Here is a 16,191-nt window from a genome sequence, read left to right on the forward strand (position 1 = left end):
AAGTTTGCTGTGCACAAGAAAGTTGTGACAGCTTTCTGTGAGATTTGAGCTAAGAAACACAGAAAGCTGCCAAGCAAGGAGAGAAAAGGTATGGTGAGAGACTATTTCTCACCTTTCTGAAACCTCCTTCATGAGATGGGAGCTGTACAAGCAGCTCAGGCCTTTATTATTTAAGTCCATCATGGCACAGCTTGATAACAACAATCTCCATGTTCTTCTAGCACATATTAAAAGTCTTCTCCCCAGATGATTGGCCAAATAAATGCCCATTTATCTCATTTTTCTGCTGCTGGAGGTCTTCAGGCTGCCTCCACATGACTCCTACGCAGACTGCAAAGAATATTTACAAGCAGTCTCTCTCACACAGGTCTTAGCACATGCACAGCATTGGTTTCATTTAGTGTAGGAGGTTTCTATGTTTGTGTTAGTACCTCCCAACAGGCTTTGCTCTAGCTCACATCACATCAGTTTTTATACATGGTGAACAGCATAGAATGATAACAGGGATGCAACAGTGTAAAATGGCGTCAGACTTTCCATTCTAAAGGACAAAAGGGAACTCTCTGCTTTTTCTCCTGGTTTTTGCATGCAAGCTTCAAGTAGCACCACAACTGGACAACGATTGGATCAGAATTGGACCATTTAGTTGGTATTCTGCCTCTTGCACTGACCAGGCCCATAGACCTCGGAGCTGACTGGGAACAACTTTGCCCTCCATGTGATTTCTTGACAGCCCAGAAAGCAGGTGGGGAGCTTTAACTACTAAGCCTGAGAGTAAATTTGCTAGGAAGGATGTTTTTGGTGCATAAAACATTGAATTTCCATTCAAGAGACCTAAGACTTTTTTATCTGAACCATGGATCATCAAAAAAAAACCAGGCCATTCACTTTAGCTGTCTTTATTTGTAAAATTCCCTGTCTTGCTGGTCACTGGGACATATTGGGATACCATAGTGATGGTGCCCACATAGCTCCCAGAAAGCTGCTAGGATGACAAGAGGTAATGTCCCCTGCCAGGACTTAGTTTGATGGCAGGAGTACCCAGGCTGTGTCCTGGCTGTGTTTCCAGACTATAGTTTCCTGGATTTATAGCTCAGAATAGGCTTAGGTGACAGATTTGTCCACACTCCTGTGTATATACATGCTTTGATTAGAACTCCCAGGAGTTAGGTGGAAAGTTATCTTTCTGTGCCCAGAGGAGTCTGGGCCTCCTCACAGAAGCCTCTGTAGCTTGTCAGTGTGAGGTGATGCTCCTCCCACGGGAGCATGTGTACAGACTCACTCATGTTTTACACAAGCCACTGAATCAGTGTCAAATGGGATCATTTATGGCCATTCCTCAGTCAGCCTGGACACCTTGAGCGGATGAATGACCTTGAGTTAGTGGATTTTAGGCTCTCTTGCCAATTCCTTGAACTGTCTTCCAGATAAAGTTTATTGTGAGTGTCTGTCTTACCCAATAGAAAGGAGGTAAAAGATATTTAGCTAACTAACTGCAAGATATTCTCTACATTTTTTTAATGCTTGACTGAAGTAATATATGACCTTAAAAGCATCAGTAAATACTGCAGCTTTCATATAAACACATCAGATATACATCTGCTCTTTCTTTGTTCTTTACTGATAATAGAGAAGTTGTAGAAGGAAGAGTTGTGCATACCTTCCACTGTGTGGGCTCCTTTCCATCTCTTCAGCAGTGATCTTTCCCTAACGGGAAGTCTTTCAGTGAGCTTCCTGTGAAGGAAAGAGACAGGTGAATGGATCTGGAGAAGCTGGGTGCTGCTCTTGCCATGAACTGAGGTCCTTGTGAACAATCATACTTGATGCTCTGTGCTCCAGGGTGCAGAGAACTGTGGTGGTGTTTACAGTCCCAAGACTGCAAACTTGGGACACTGTGGTGTCCCAAGAGCTGTGGTTCCCATGCAGGGATGTTAATGGGTGATTCCTCCACTGAGACCTTGGGTTCAGTCACCCAAACTAAACAAGGTGCTGGCTGTGTGATGCTCTTCAAGCAGAAGTAATTTTGGGCAGAGAATGTGGGTAGGAAGGCTGAAAATCCTTTCTCCCCTGTCTTCCTTAGACATGGTGCTACATGGGTGCCAGTGACGTCCACACACAACCTGCCTGTTCTGAACTTGTCCTGTGCCCCCACATAGCCCTGCCTTGGGATTTTGCAGTGTGGGAGACATGCAGCTCAAATCTACAGTAGGTAGAAGCATGTCTGGGAACAGCAATCCACTGCTGAAGAAATGCTGCATAATTATACACTTTCACCTAGGCAAAAGGAAAAGTGCTAACTAGTTTCCTTCCTTGGTAAAATATGTCCTACCTTCAAAAAACCCATAAGGCTGCTTTTGTTGTACCTGAAAACTCTGAGAGCTCATCTAGGGAAAAGGCCAAAGGCCACCAACTCCAACACCTTGTACTCATAGATGCTATGATAGGTGTAAAAATTCAATACTGTGTCTTCGTCCCAAGGCAGTCAATGCATTTTGAAGGAGGCAGGACAAACACTATGAAACAGGATAATCCCAAATGTGGTAGGGGAATGTTAGCCAGAGGCTTGGCATCCCAGAGAAATGGGTGGGGTAAGAGGATCAAGGACTAGGCAAAGAATCCCAAGCTTGTGCTTTATATATATATATATATCTTTTAATTTTTACCCTAAAAGTAAATAGTAGATCAGAGTTGGCTTCACCTTTTGACAAATTTTTGCCAAGGCTCAGGCTGTCAGGCAGGCCATGGGCTGAGATAGGCAATGGCACTTCCACTGAAGCACTGCAGGGTTCATCCTCAGGGTGCTGCATGAACACAGAGCCACAGCAATCCTGATCCCCGGGAGCTGGAATCCAGCCCCCAGTTCACAGCCAAGCAGCAACACAGAGTGCTGTGGAACGGCTGACAAAAGCACTGGCTGTGGAGAGGGCATCCCTGGATGTGAAACTCAAACAACCTCTTGACCCACAATCCACCTATAGTTCAATCCACTCCACTCCATCAGATAGAAGCCGCTTGCAGCTATGCAAATAGTCCATCCTGCCGGTCTTGTTGGCCTTCCCTCTGCCCAGCCTAATCAGTGTGGTGAGTAAACAGAACAATGAGGTCAAATACAGGGCTAGATTTTCCTTGAAATGGTTCCAGATATGGCCAGGACACCTGAAAATGTGGTATCCACAGGACCTGCTCTGGGAGCACTAGCTGCAGCATCCGTCCACCCAGAGGCAGGATGAACCAGAGTGGGGTGGCAAAGTTACCAGCCCCTGAAACTTTGGGCTGATGGTTAAAATAAACTAAATGCCATCTGTGTACACTAATTTATGTAACAGCCAGTATTTTCCCCATTTGAGCTCTGAAGTTGTGCTCATGCATTCCTTTGCTTCAGATGCATTTCCAGGGCAAATTACAACAGTACCTGACATGGTAGGGGCTTTTTAACACAGCATCAGGCGCCAGGTGATTTTTTTTTATAAGTATTAAGTCAAGACAGTCTGCTAGGGAGGCAGGCAAGCCCAGTCAAGTTCTCACATACTCACTCTATGGTATGAAGCCAAACAGCGAAGTTTTCCAAGTATTTTAATGAACACGTTTCAGACCTTTTTATTAACTTTTAATGCCTCTTTATTTTGGCAGTTCAGTGCTGTGCTACAGGAAAGGCCAAGACACCCTTCACTGCTGTTCCAGATAAATATGCCTTAACCACAAATTAACACTTATATCTTGTACTGCTTCTGAAGCTGAAGGCCCCACGATCTGTCTGAGAATTGCTGTTTGCAGTTCCAGGTGGTGATTTTGCTAAATGAAGCCCCAGCCAGCTAAGGATGTAGCTGAAAGCACTCCTTCCTCAATGCCTAGGCACCATTGGCAACCTGAGATAAAAGCAAGAATGGCAGCCTTGTTTGTTGGGCTTTCTTGTAGGGATTTTGGAAGCAGACTCCACTTCTGGAGGTTGGAGCTGGATGGCAGGGTGGGGAGGAAAAGGACTTCATCAGAGGAGCTCAGAGGATGTAAGGGAGACCCTGCAGGTCTGTCCTGCTCTGAGCACTCTGCACATGCCAGTGTAGCCCCAGTGGAGAGTGACCCTCGAGTGCTGCATCGCATCCCTGGCCTCTGCTTGCTGGGCTGAGTAAATCTCCTTTCTTTACTCTCACAGTTTGCTTGTGATTAAAGGTATGAGAAGTATTCAGCATTCTTGAAGGTGGAAGATGCCCATAAAACATCGCTTTGCTTCTTTCAGAAATTTGTTTCCACATCGCCTTTTGGGATGAACTTCAAAATTGGGATTGACATTTCTATTTCTCTATAAAAGACCCTGTTTTAGTCCAGGCCTTAAATCACTCCATTTTTGCCTAGAAAGCAATAAGGATATAACCTCTACCACCCCAGAATGTCCTCAAGCCAGACCCTGAGACATTATTTCAACAAGTTCTTCCAACAGATACAGGCCAGGCTGGAACTACAGGCATTCTGTTAAGTCTTCCATTACTTTGCCAAGTTTAGGAGGTTTCCAATTCTAAATAAAGTGGATACACATGAATGCAGCCAGAGTGCAAAGTAAGTGTTAATATTTTCTTTGCCCTTTTCATTTCATTACTCTTTAATAGCCTTATGAAGGAAAATGCCTTCTCTGTCCTACTTCCTTTTTGCTGTTTTTGCTTTTTCAGAAGATCTAGGCTGATCTAAATGTAGTGAAATGTATCAATGTCTCCTCCATCAAGTGTGTTCAGCTGTGACCTGAGTGTGGTTTTACACCAGTGCCTCCTAAATGTGCAAACACATTACCAGACTTGCACAGCTTCCCTGTGCACGTACCCATGAATGATGTCAGCAAGAGCAAAGCCAGGCACAAAGACCTGGCTCTTCAGGTCATCTTGGCTCAGACTAAAATTGAATCCTTTCACCTTGCTATGTTGTAGTAAAGCCCTCTGTGGAGTACAACCACTTCCAACCCACTTCTGAAAATAAGTAGTGTGGTTGCATGGTACTGGCAGAGTAAGAGCTTAGATTCACTCTTGTGAAAAATAATGTTCATGTGTGAATTCTCTATTTTTGTTGTTGCAATACTCACTTGCTTAAGCTGTTCCTTGATCCAAATTTCAGATCTCATCAGCTGATGATTACTAGAGTCAGCAATTAGAGAGTAATTCCTAAAGTGTTTGAACTTGTTTCTCAACAGACCTTGTTGTGGTCAGCTCCTGGTCGAGCCCAGTACAGACACCTTGGACACTTGTCATTGCTGTGGCAGATGGTACTGGAACTGCCCCAGCTGACCACAGGACATCCCACACCATGTGGGATCATCCTCAGCATTTACAACAGGGAGGGAGGGAGGGAGGGAGGGAGGGAGGGAGGGAGGGAGGGAGGGAGGGAGGGAGGGAGGGAGGGAGGGAGGGAGGGAGGGAGGGAGGGAGGGAGGGAGGGAGGGAGGGAGGGAGGGAGGGAGGGAGGGAGGGAGAAATGCTTTTGCTTTGCATGTAGTTTTCTCAATCCATGAGTTTACCAGTTTTACCCTTCCAAATCTCTCCCTTATCCCATGGAGGGGGAGTGAGTGAGTGTGTGGGGCTTAGTTGCTGGCTGGATTAAAACCACAACAGTTCTCCAGACAGTGCATGTGAAACAGGCTGAGGCATTTCTGTATGGTGCTTGTAAGACCGATCAAGAACTTGAAAATGCTTTCCATTCTTCACTTTCTTGCTTGCTCTCTCCAGCTGTTTCATTTCTCTTGTCTAAGAAATTTGGGAGTCTGCAGGGCTTTTTGCACAGCCACAAACCCAAGAAGCTGCTGAGGACCAAGTCACCTCCTCTTGTATCTACAAACTGTAGGTTCTGTCACTATCCATGCTCTCTCCTGAATGCCAGACCCTGATTATTGCCTGCAATCAATCCTACAGGAGTGCAACAATCAGAATAAACCTGAAACTTGTAAATGTCACGTTGTGTCTTGAATAACCTGTGGCTATCAAATCTGTGGCTTTGCTTTTCCCGGATAGATTCAAGCTGTCTTTTGCATGAGGACTAGATGCCATAGCAGCAAGCAGCCTGTTTGGCAGCACTACCTCTGCAGGCAGCAGACCCTTTTTTCCTATGCATGAGATTATCAGCATGGTAGAAAAATTAATTTTCCTTATTTGTGTGTCACATCCCAAACTTTAGGTGGCTGCAAAGGCTAGTTTTCCCTGCTTCTTGCACTTGCATGGATTAGAGGTCCCTTTTCAATGATGCCTGTGTATCCACTTTGCACAGGACCCCAGCCCAGTGAAAATGTGGAGTATGCTGAATACTGCCAGTGATAACCCATCTATTCCCACTGTGTTCCTGTGTGCTCGATTTATAACTCCCTAAATCAAACCTTGCTCTGGCTTCCCTTTCCTCTGGGCTCATCAGTGGTGCTCCAGACCCAAGTACACCATGAGCCCCTCAGAGAGCAGTGAAATAATTCTCATAACTGCTGGTGTCAGAGCACTATTGCCAGGGCCTTCAAAAAGTGTCAGAGCAGTATTGCCAGGGCTTTCAGAGGGTGTCAGAGCACGATTGCCAGGGCTTTCAAAGCAGGCACAAGAACACATCAGCTGGGCAGTGTCAGGACCGGGCCCCAGCACCCACATGCAATAGGAGTTCACAAAATCTTGGGTCAAGCCAAAAGCACTCCTCCAGCTGGGGCCTGTGCAGGGCCTGGGGGTGGCCTGAGCAGGGGCCCAGTGGCATGAGCATGTCACCCAATCAGTCTTTGAAGAACCATTTTCAAATTGTTGAGGTATGTTAAGCACAAAAGGAAAAGCCAGCTCCATTTCCCCTGAGTGACATCTCTCCATCCCGACCAACGGTCACTGTCTTTGACGAATGTCCACTGCTGGCCAAAACCACTGTAGTTCCATCACTGCTGTAGATCCAGGTTTCCAAGAGGAACAGCTGATGCAGTCGTGTGTGAGTGTGCATGTGTGCATACATGTGTGGGTGTCTGTGTCTGTGTGTCTGGCTCTTTATCTGCCTGTCATCCCCTGCTGAGCTGTGAAGCCACTGGCTGACTCAACTGGATGTCAGACATATAATTAATTAACTGCCTATTTTTTTCACAAAAATAAAGGAGTAGAGGGAGGAAAGAGAGAAAAAGCCCCCACCAAACTGTAGGAAAAGTGGCCACAAGAGCTTGCAATTTATCACTCACCAGAGGGTATGCATGGGATAGCAGTTTTCAAAATATTCCTGCTGCAAAAAAGCCTCAGGTTGGTGGTTGCTGGTTCCTGGAAGCCAGATCAGGTGTTAATAACAGAAAACCCCACGGGAACTCAGGTCTGCTATGTACATACGGGGATGCTTTTGAACAGCTTGTGACCTGACTGGGATCTGGTGGATTTTCACAGGCACAGGAAGACCCATGTCCGATGCCAAGCTGCAGCAGCGATGTCAGGACACCTCCAGAGAAAGGTGATAAAACCATCTGCTCTTCCCAGGGTGAGCACTCCGTGCCTGGCCCAAGGCTCCTCCTGCAAGTGGCTATCCCATTCCACCAGTCCTGGCTATGTCTCAACTGCAGGCTGCAGGTAAATACCCCGAGGACAGTTTAATCTTAAAATAGTTGAATTTTGGCAGTGGTTATCAGAGTGGGTGCCACTGGGGAGGATCAGGTGCCCTGAGCATTAGCCAGTGCTGCAGCAGAGAGCAGGGGCTTGTGGGGAGCTTGGCACTGTGAAGGGACAGACCTCTCTGGACACAGGGACAGGCATTGCCTGGGAAGCTGGGGATGTCTCTGTCACTACTCGTATGTGAAATAGGCTGTGTCTGCTCTCTGGGCTGGGGATGGGCGGTTAAGCACAGCTCCTGCCCATATGGTGAGGTTCTCCTTTCCCCCCTGCAGGGTCAGCTGCTCCCTCAGGGGCATGGTGGCACAAATGCCAGGGCCACTGCTTATGGGGTGAGCTGGGAAAAGGGAGAGGTCTCCCTGGGACTGGGAGGGAGTGGGCACCATGCTGCAGCATGCAACCTCCTGCTCTGCACAATGAGCCTGAGGAAAGTTGGCAAAGTGGGATGGGGCAGGATTTGAAATGCATGTGAGCAGTGGGGGGAAGGGGGCTTAAGCAATTATTTGAGTCATGAAGCAATGCAAAAATATTTCTCAAGAAGCCCTAACACACTGTGTGCTGCTGAGGTGCTTCCTAGGAGAGCAGACACCATGGCTGTGCTGTGCAGTGCTGTGCTGGGCTGTGCTGGGCTGTGCTGGGCTGTGCAGGGCTGTGCTGTGCTGGGCTGTGCTGTGCTGGGCTGGGCTGTGCTGGGCTGTGCAGGGCTGTGCTGTGCTGGGCTGTGCTGGGCTGGGCTGTGCTGGGCTGTGCTGGGCTGTGCTGTGCTGTGCTGGGCTGTGCTGTGCTGGGCTGTGCTGGGCTGTGCTGGGCTGGGCTGTGCTGTGCTGGGCTGGGCTGGGCTGGGCTGTGCTGTGCTGTGCTGGGCTGTGCTGGGCTGGGCTGTGCTGGGCTGTGCTGGGCTGGGCTGTGCTGTGCTGTGCTGTGCTGGGCTGTGCTGGGCTGTGCTGGGCTGTGCTGGGCTGTGCTGTGCTAGGCTGTGCTAGGCTGTGCTGGGCTGTGCTGTGCTAGGCTGTGCTGTGCTGTGCTGGGCTGGGCTGTGCTGGGCTGTGCTGGGCTGTGCTGTGCTGGGCTGGGCTGTGCTGTGCTGTGCTGGGCTGTGCTGTGCTGTGCTGTGCTGGGCTGGGCTGTGCTGTGCTGGGCTGTGCTGTGCTGGGCTGTGCTGGGCTGTGCTGTGCTGGGCTGGGCTGGGCTGGGCTGTGCTGGGCTGTGCTGGGCTGTGCTGTGCTGGGCTGGGCTGTGCTGTGCTGTGCTGGGCTGTGCTGTGCTGTGCTGTGCTGGGCTGGGCTGTGCTGTGCTGGGCTGTGCTGTGCTGGGCTGTGCTGGGCTGTGCTGTGCTGTCCTGGGCTGTGCTGTGCTGGGCTGTGCTGGGCTGTGCTGGGCTGGGCTGTGCTGTGCTGGGCTGGGCTGTGCTGTGCTGTGCTGGGCTGTGCTGGGCTGTGCTGGGCTGGGCTGGGCTGGGCTGTGCTGGGCTGTGCTGGGCTGTGCTGGGCTGTGCTGTGCTGGGCTGTGCTGGGCTGTGCTGGGCTGGGCTGGGCTGGGCTGTGCTGGGCTGGGCTGTGCTGGGCTGTGCTGGGCTGTGCTGTGCTGGGCTGTGCTGGGCTGTGCTGGGCTGGGCTGGGCTGTGCTGTGCTGTGCTGGGCTGGGCTGTGCTGGGCTGGGCTGTGCTGTGTTGGGCTGGGCTGTGCAGGGTGAGGCAGCTGGCATGCCTGGGACACAGAGAGGCAGTAGCTGCCAGCCTTCTCCCAGAGATCACTGTGACCTTACAGCAACCTGCAGAGGTCTCATACTTTGCTACTAGAAGTGGTTTCGGTAGTGGTGTGAAAAATATGTTTGGAGAGTTAAAATCTGGTAGGCTTTGTGCATCTTTATATGCAAATACCAGTTATTAATCTGACAAAAAACATGCCATGGTCCATGGCCTACCAGGCTGTGCTCACAGGAGAAGGGGTGGGGATGAACCCCACAGCTGTTGGGTGGGATGCTCATCCAATTTCTTGTAGTGTTCTGCACCCACAGTCATTCTCCTCAACTCTCTCACAGTCCAGAGGTGAAAAAAGTGACATATTTTTATTGTTGGGAGGCCTGTGCTATTTGGCTGCAGCTGCAAGTGCCCTATCCCCTTGCTGAGAGAAGCTTTGCAAACACAGACCAGCTCTCCCAGGATGCTGCTAACAACTGATGCATTATTTGAAAATCAGGTGTGGAAGAGCCGGTGCATGCAGGAGTCTCCAGTGCCCTGGACACATGGATGGGGATCAAAGGCCAGAACTGTTTTCAAACTCAATTAAACCCAGAAACTCAGCATGCCCCAGAACATCAAGACTAAGGAGGAGTGTGTGAAAACAAGGGAAAAAGGACATTTGAAAGTCACACCAGAACTGAAGATTCTGCAATAAGTGCCAGTGGCGCTGGAGAAAGCAGTGACACTTACAGAATATCCCTAAATACAGGCAAGACTAAGAGAAAGAGCCAACACTGGGAGCAAGAGGAAAAGAGCCTTCTTGAACAAAGGTAGAGGCAGATCTGGGCGAGCCAGCTGGAAAAAAACTCTAGTTCTTTTAGGTGATTATTCACATGAGCATCATTCATGAGTTCACACATTCAGCGTGACTGAGGAGTACTGCAGCTAAAGAGGAGGCATGTGTACACAGTCATTTTTAATCAGATGCAGCTACTTGATGTATCATGTCTGATAACTGACCACAGAATTATGACTGCAAGTTCAGACATGTAACTGCTCATTCCTCAACTTCTGGGAAAGAGTGACCTGAGACATGAAATCTATGAGGGCAGATGCAGAGTCAAACTCTAATTTAAATTTATTACTAGATGGCACTGGCACCACAAGAGCTGTTAACCTCTGTTGCTGCTGTTCAAGAGAAAACTAAAAGCAAGCCTGCTCAACTTGCTGCAGGCTGAAGTTCCAGTCACTGGGATTTACAGATTTGCAGAGGCAGACCCTCTGGGTCTTCTCTTTTGGCTGCAAGAAGTGGCCTCTCCATTAATGTGCTGGGGGAATTCCACTTTACACCAAACATTCCTTGTGGCATCTTTAGGAGAGCTCAGCTGGGCTGGGAGCTGCTCAGATGGAAATATGACACTGACAGGCACCACTTTCGAGGGTGAGGATATGTGGGCAGGGTTATCCACGAAAAGAGAATAAAACCTTAGAAGTTGTGGGAAAGAGCTGAGAGTTGCTTTTCATGATGTCTCATGAGGTGGATTTCATAACTTGTGTTGCTCCGTGGAAGTTAAGAGCCCAGCTGCAGACTGTGTCCAGTTCAAGCTCAGCCAGGGGAGAGGGTGGCTGGGACATCGTATCCTTGTCACTCCGATCTCATGGAGTTGGAGAGCAGGACAGAGCGAGCTGTATGGGCTGCTGCTGGAAGCTTGGATGCAGTCCCTTTCCAGGGCAGTGGGAGAAGTCTGTGATAAGTGCATTTTCACAGTTGACAGCAGCTCAAATCAAATTTCACCACCCTTTTACCTTGAGCGATTTAGTCATCCTAAAGTGTTGTGCTAACACAGCCTGCTGCCAACAGGCAGCTCCTCCTCCCTTTTCCCAGGGGGGAGAACACACATTACAGCCACTGGTCCTTACATTCCCCTCAAAATGCTCATTTCTCCACCATGTCTGGATCTATTAAAAAATGCCATTTTCATGAATGCAGCACTACAGCAGCGAGGGAACAGGGATGGATGGGGTTGGACACAAGGGCTCCAAAAGAGACTTCAGGAGAGCATGATGGGGCTGGGCCCCAGCTCCAGGAAGGGATGAAATGCCAGCCTGGCTGGCCAACAGAGCTCTCAGCACTTGGCCCCTTCTTCCTGCTCCTCCACCAGGGATGTGGGGTGGGAAGCTACAGTTTTGGAGGCAGGAGACTGCTGTGTCTGCAGCTTGTGGAGGTTGTACCTGATGTAAGAGCTCCCTGGGGCAGCTCCAGTTGAGCAATGACTGCAGAGAGCCCTCTGTGACCACAGGTATGTCAGAGTAACTGCAGGAGGTAGTTTTACATCATCTGTGGGTCTGGCCCAACTTATTTAACAGGTTTCTAAAATATTCCATGTCTACACAGCAAGTAATAAAAGTGACTAACTTCTATTTCTTTCACAGGGTGAGCTTAAACAAGGTTGGCAAGGGGTTTTACAGGTGTCAAATTGCTTCTGTGCACTCATACATAAGTGTCAGGTATAACAATAATTGTTTGAGTTGGTTTTTTATTTTTACACAGTCATAAAGTTGTAACTTATTGCACAGCAGTCCTTTCTTCCAGGGCATCTCACAGTGCTGGCTATGCTCCTAGGGAGAGAGAAAGAAGGCTTTAAAATATTTGTTTCCAATTTATTTGCAAAACCTGTCTGAAAATACATGACATTTCACTAAGGATTTTTGAATCACTAGAATATGGAGTAAAATCTAGCGGGATATTTCTTACACTTAAATCAAGACATTCTTTCAAAAAACCCCATCCAGTCTGTGAATTTGTGGGAAAAGAAAATCTGAAAGTGAGCTTCGTAGCTTATTTCAGTTCTTAGCAGGACCATTTTCAGGGGTAGAAGGGTGAATTTCCTTTTGACTCCATGCCTCAATCAGCTTCTCACAGAGTGCATTTGTAAAGATCATGAGAGTTTTCATAAAACAAGAGGGATAAATGGCATTGAAATGTTCTCCAGTTCATAGGTCCTAAGGCTAGATTTACACATCAGCATCTGAGAAAGGGGAGGAGTGGACTGTGGAGATATTCACCAGCCTTGCATTATCATTGGCTTTGGAGTGGAGATTGAACCTGATAATCCTGTATTGCGTGTTGTGTGGGGTGCCTGGTGTCATCAGGTGCTCCTGGTTTATTTCCTAATAAATCTTGTCACATAACTGTTCTTTGCAACCGTGTCTTGGCATAGCCACTGGGGCTTGTTGGCTGACAGAAAAGGAGGCTTAAAAGGGCTTGGAGGACAAGGCTCTGTAAAGAAACACACTCAGATTTTCCTCATGAAAGTTTCTGTCATCTGCTGCATGGGCTAGTCTGTGCAACCCACCTGTCCTCCCTCAGAAGTTGGACATCCAGGGTGAGTGGTCTCCTTTAAATGAGTATGGTGAGACATTCCAAGACCAGATTAAACTGCTTCCCAAGCCTAAAGGGCTGCATAGGAAGGACCTCAGATATATCTCTTACCTGTGAAGGCTGCCCATAACACCCTGTTCTGTTTTCAGAGATAATTGCACAGACAAAGGGAGATTTTATTTAAATGGCTGCCATAACTTCTTTTAACCATTCAAGGAAACAGGCTGGGACATGTCAGTTGTCTGCTCAGGCTTTGTAGGAGGCTTTCATCCTGCACTGCTCAAATAAGAAAAACCATGAGGTCACCAGTTGCTAAACACTTGACGTGGTTTCCCAAGGTTTGCCTCTCTGGTAAGTGCTCTGGTAATTTGGGTGGTGTTGACAGAAGCCCTGAATATTACCCAAAGCGCTCGGTGATTATTTTTTTCTGCTACCTCCAACAGCAACCCCCCTTCCAGACAGAAACACTGTTCTGCTGCTAATGGTGCACCAAAAAAATCCACCTTTGTGTTCCAAATGCCTTCCTGCAGAACAAGCTGCTCCGTTGCTCATCTCCCAGGATTAAGGATGGAATGGGGTGGGACAGGATGGGACAGAGACAGACTTCTTGAGCCACCTCCACTGTTACATCTTTTTAGGTTAATATTTTTAACTTACCTTTTGAAACATAATTTCAGGTTGCATTTTCATATCACATTCCAAGTGTGGGGTGGTGAGATCTTTTAAAAATGCACACATCATTTATTTTTCATTTATGAGAAGGAAAGAGGGAGTCTTTTCACTAAAAAATCTGTATGGCTGAAGTTCTGCAGCATCTGCTATTTGCATTCAAGGACAAAATCTATTAAATTTTTCTGCATGCCTTTTTACACATTAAATGATCGTGCAGGTGTCCTCTCTGTAGTCAAAAGCTGAAGCTAAAGGAGGAAAATTATGCTACCTGTTGTTTTATGAAGCCACCATGTCTCCTAATGGGAGGAAGCATTTCTCCTATAGCATCCATTCAGCAGCATGGGCCTTAACCATGCTGAGCATGGTTAGGAGCAGTCTCCCCACCATTCTTAGAGGCAGGACTCCAAATCTTGCTGATAAATATTGAAAGACTCCCATGGACTTCTGCACTTGTTGATTAAGAAACACTCACTAGAGAAGCCACAGAAAAGAAGGCTTGGAAAACCTTGGAGAGGTGATAGGAAGGAAAGGCAAAGCATACTGTGGCAGCTCTTGGAACTAGAAATACATCTGAGCTTGCCTGTCCATTTGGATGATCTGGAAGGTGCAGGCATTTATCTGTGATATTTGTTATCCAGGTTTAAACTCTCATACAGTGTCACCTGCACTGCTTATAGAATGAAAGCATTATTACTGTGTTTAACAATGATGTAATAAAAATTATCAGTTTCCAATTACTTATAAAATATTGGACTGAATATTATTTTTGTGCAATGCACGGGTTGTGTTTGGCTGTGTTCTTTGTAGAAGCCTTACAAAGTGGGGAGAGAAGGGAAGAAGTGGGTGTGATGACATGCTAGTTCCAAATACTTTTCCTTTTTTCTTAGAAAGAAAAAAAAACATCAACAGGAGTCCAAGCTGCACAGCTATTATCATAGCATACACCAATCCAGAAATAAGATGGGTCTCATGACCTTCCCCTAGACAACACAGGATGCCAATAAGCACTTATGCTTTTGAAGGAAACCCTGGCACCTGCCACCTTAAAAGGAAGCTCAGGCTGAGGTCATGCTGAAGATCCTGGAGTGCATCTGTCCTGGGATTTTGTTTAAATTAAACCATTGAAACTGACAAAGAGCAGCTCCAGAGGGTGGAGTTGCATAAGAACCTATTTGTGTTTCTGCTTTGGTGTGAGGATTTGTTTGCTCTTTATTTCACAGATATGAAAAGATTTAATTACTTATGTATCACTTAAGGAACAAATCCTTTACAACCTAAATACTTCCAACATAAAACATGAAGCAAAGGCACTACCTCTTCATCTTTCCCCAGTCTGAAGGAGAGACTATATACTACAGTCCAAGAGATGCTTCTTCTTTATCCTTCATAACTTCTCTTATCTCTGGCAGAGAAAGAATCCCCTGAGCTATGATGGCTGCAGTTTATTTTCCACAAAGGCTCCAGCATTAGCTGGGCTACAGTCAAATGCACATTGTTTGCTTTGTGCCTACCAGCCTTGGGTAAGACAAGTTCTTTGTGTCAGAACTCAGTTGTTAAGTACACATAGTTTGCTTTTCTGGGTTTTTTTTTTTTTTTCCCTACTAGTAGTACATAATTAGGTCTATATGAGAACTTATTCTAGTTAAAGCTGCAGAAGACAGAATATGATGCTCTTCAAAAGGTCTGGAAGATCAATAACAACTCAAAAGTTAGGAAATGCCAAAATGGAAGTTGCTCAAGCAAGTTTTCTGGAAGGGCTCACATTTCCCACCAAGCCCTGGCTCTGAATGATTCTGGTAGTGTGTCCCAACCCAACTGCATCCCTGAGCCCCTTGTTCTCACTGCTCCTCCTGTGAGATCTGTTCTAGTAACTGACTTCTCACCTGGTTAAATGCCACCCTCTCTTTACCACCTGGAATATGTCAAAGTCCATTTGTACCCTTTTGTCCTTGTGACAACACTGCCCTTTAATTTAAATCGTGTTTGTTTCCTTCCTTGTTTCCTTGGTAGTTGCTTCCTTGATGTATTAGTACCTCCTTGCAGTCTCTTTCTGTGCAGAACTGAGTCTGGGACACCATCCTGGGGCAAAATGAGGCAGGTCATGCCCTGGGGTCTCACCACTCCCAGAGTGGCCTCAGCACTGCAGTTGCTGGCTGGAGATGCTGTCCTGCAGCAGTACAACAGTGCTGCCCCTTGTTGTGCTGCTGTCAAGGAAAGCTTCCTGGCCTCTGGCTCTGACTGACAACCTCCCACTAAGACATCCACTTACTGTTAATCCAATTCTCCATTTTCTGGCTGTGCTACCCACAGTGTCTCATTCTGCAGCCTCCCAGGGACGTGGTGGAGACCCCATCACTAGTGGTGTTCAATATGTGACTGGGTGGGGTCAAGCTCATCTAGGCTCCCTTCTGTGTGAAAGGTTTGACCACATGATCTTTCAAGGTTCGTTTCAATCTGGGCTGTTTTAGAGTTCTGTGATTCTACCATTAAAAACAGCAGCCATCTGTGATCCAGTTTGCATATGAAAAGAGACTTTCCTGCAGTGATGAAGCTCCTGGTAGTGTAATTAGTGTCAGTAGTGTTGAGATCTCTGGGCAATCCAGTACCAGGGGAAAGCAGAAAACAGGATGGCTGAAGCAGGAGGCCACTCACAGTCATTGGTGTTGCCTGGACCAGGTCCCTACCACAAAGCTCAGCCATCAGTAGCCCTTGTTCCTCACAGACCAACCCCACCACTTTTCTTTCTACCTCTGTTAGTTCTCTCCAGTTCAAAAGTCCTAGTCCCTTCCATGCCCACATGTTTGTCTTCACTCAGCCCTTCTGTTACTGCTGTGCCCAGAGGTCTCCACCCCTCTCTCCAGCCTCATCCAAGCAGTCCA

The 16,191-nt window shown here is 47.4% G+C and overlaps 2 long non-coding RNA genes across 4 annotated transcripts; both read left to right on the forward strand.

Annotated features, from left to right (window-relative positions):
• Positions 1 to 448: 448 nt before the first annotated feature.
• LOC135282998 (uncharacterized) lies at positions 449 to 12,793 on the forward strand. Of its 3 annotated transcripts, XR_010348949.1 has the most exons (4): positions 449 to 745; positions 5,706 to 5,816; positions 7,359 to 7,538; positions 7,853 to 7,912. It is a non-coding gene; the product is annotated as an uncharacterized LOC135282998 (long non-coding RNA). The 3 variants fall into 3 exon arrangements; XR_010348948.1 differs by lacking the exons at positions 449 to 745; positions 7,853 to 7,912 and adding an exon at positions 9,776 to 12,793 and having other exon boundaries at positions 5,466 to 5,816; XR_010348947.1 differs by lacking the exon at positions 449 to 745 and having other exon boundaries at positions 5,466 to 5,816.
• A 73-nt stretch (positions 12,794 to 12,866) lies between these two features.
• Positions 12,867 to 13,278, forward strand: LOC135283011 (uncharacterized). The gene is made up of 2 exons (XR_010348951.1): positions 12,867 to 12,991; positions 13,084 to 13,278. It is a non-coding gene; the product is annotated as an uncharacterized LOC135283011 (long non-coding RNA).
• Positions 13,279 to 16,191: the final 2,913 nt, after the last annotated feature.

Source organism: Passer domesticus, chromosome 1 (genome assembly GCF_036417665.1).
Source record: "Passer domesticus isolate bPasDom1 chromosome 1, bPasDom1.hap1, whole genome shotgun sequence".
NCBI lineage: Eukaryota > Metazoa > Chordata > Aves > Passeriformes > Passeridae > Passer > Passer domesticus.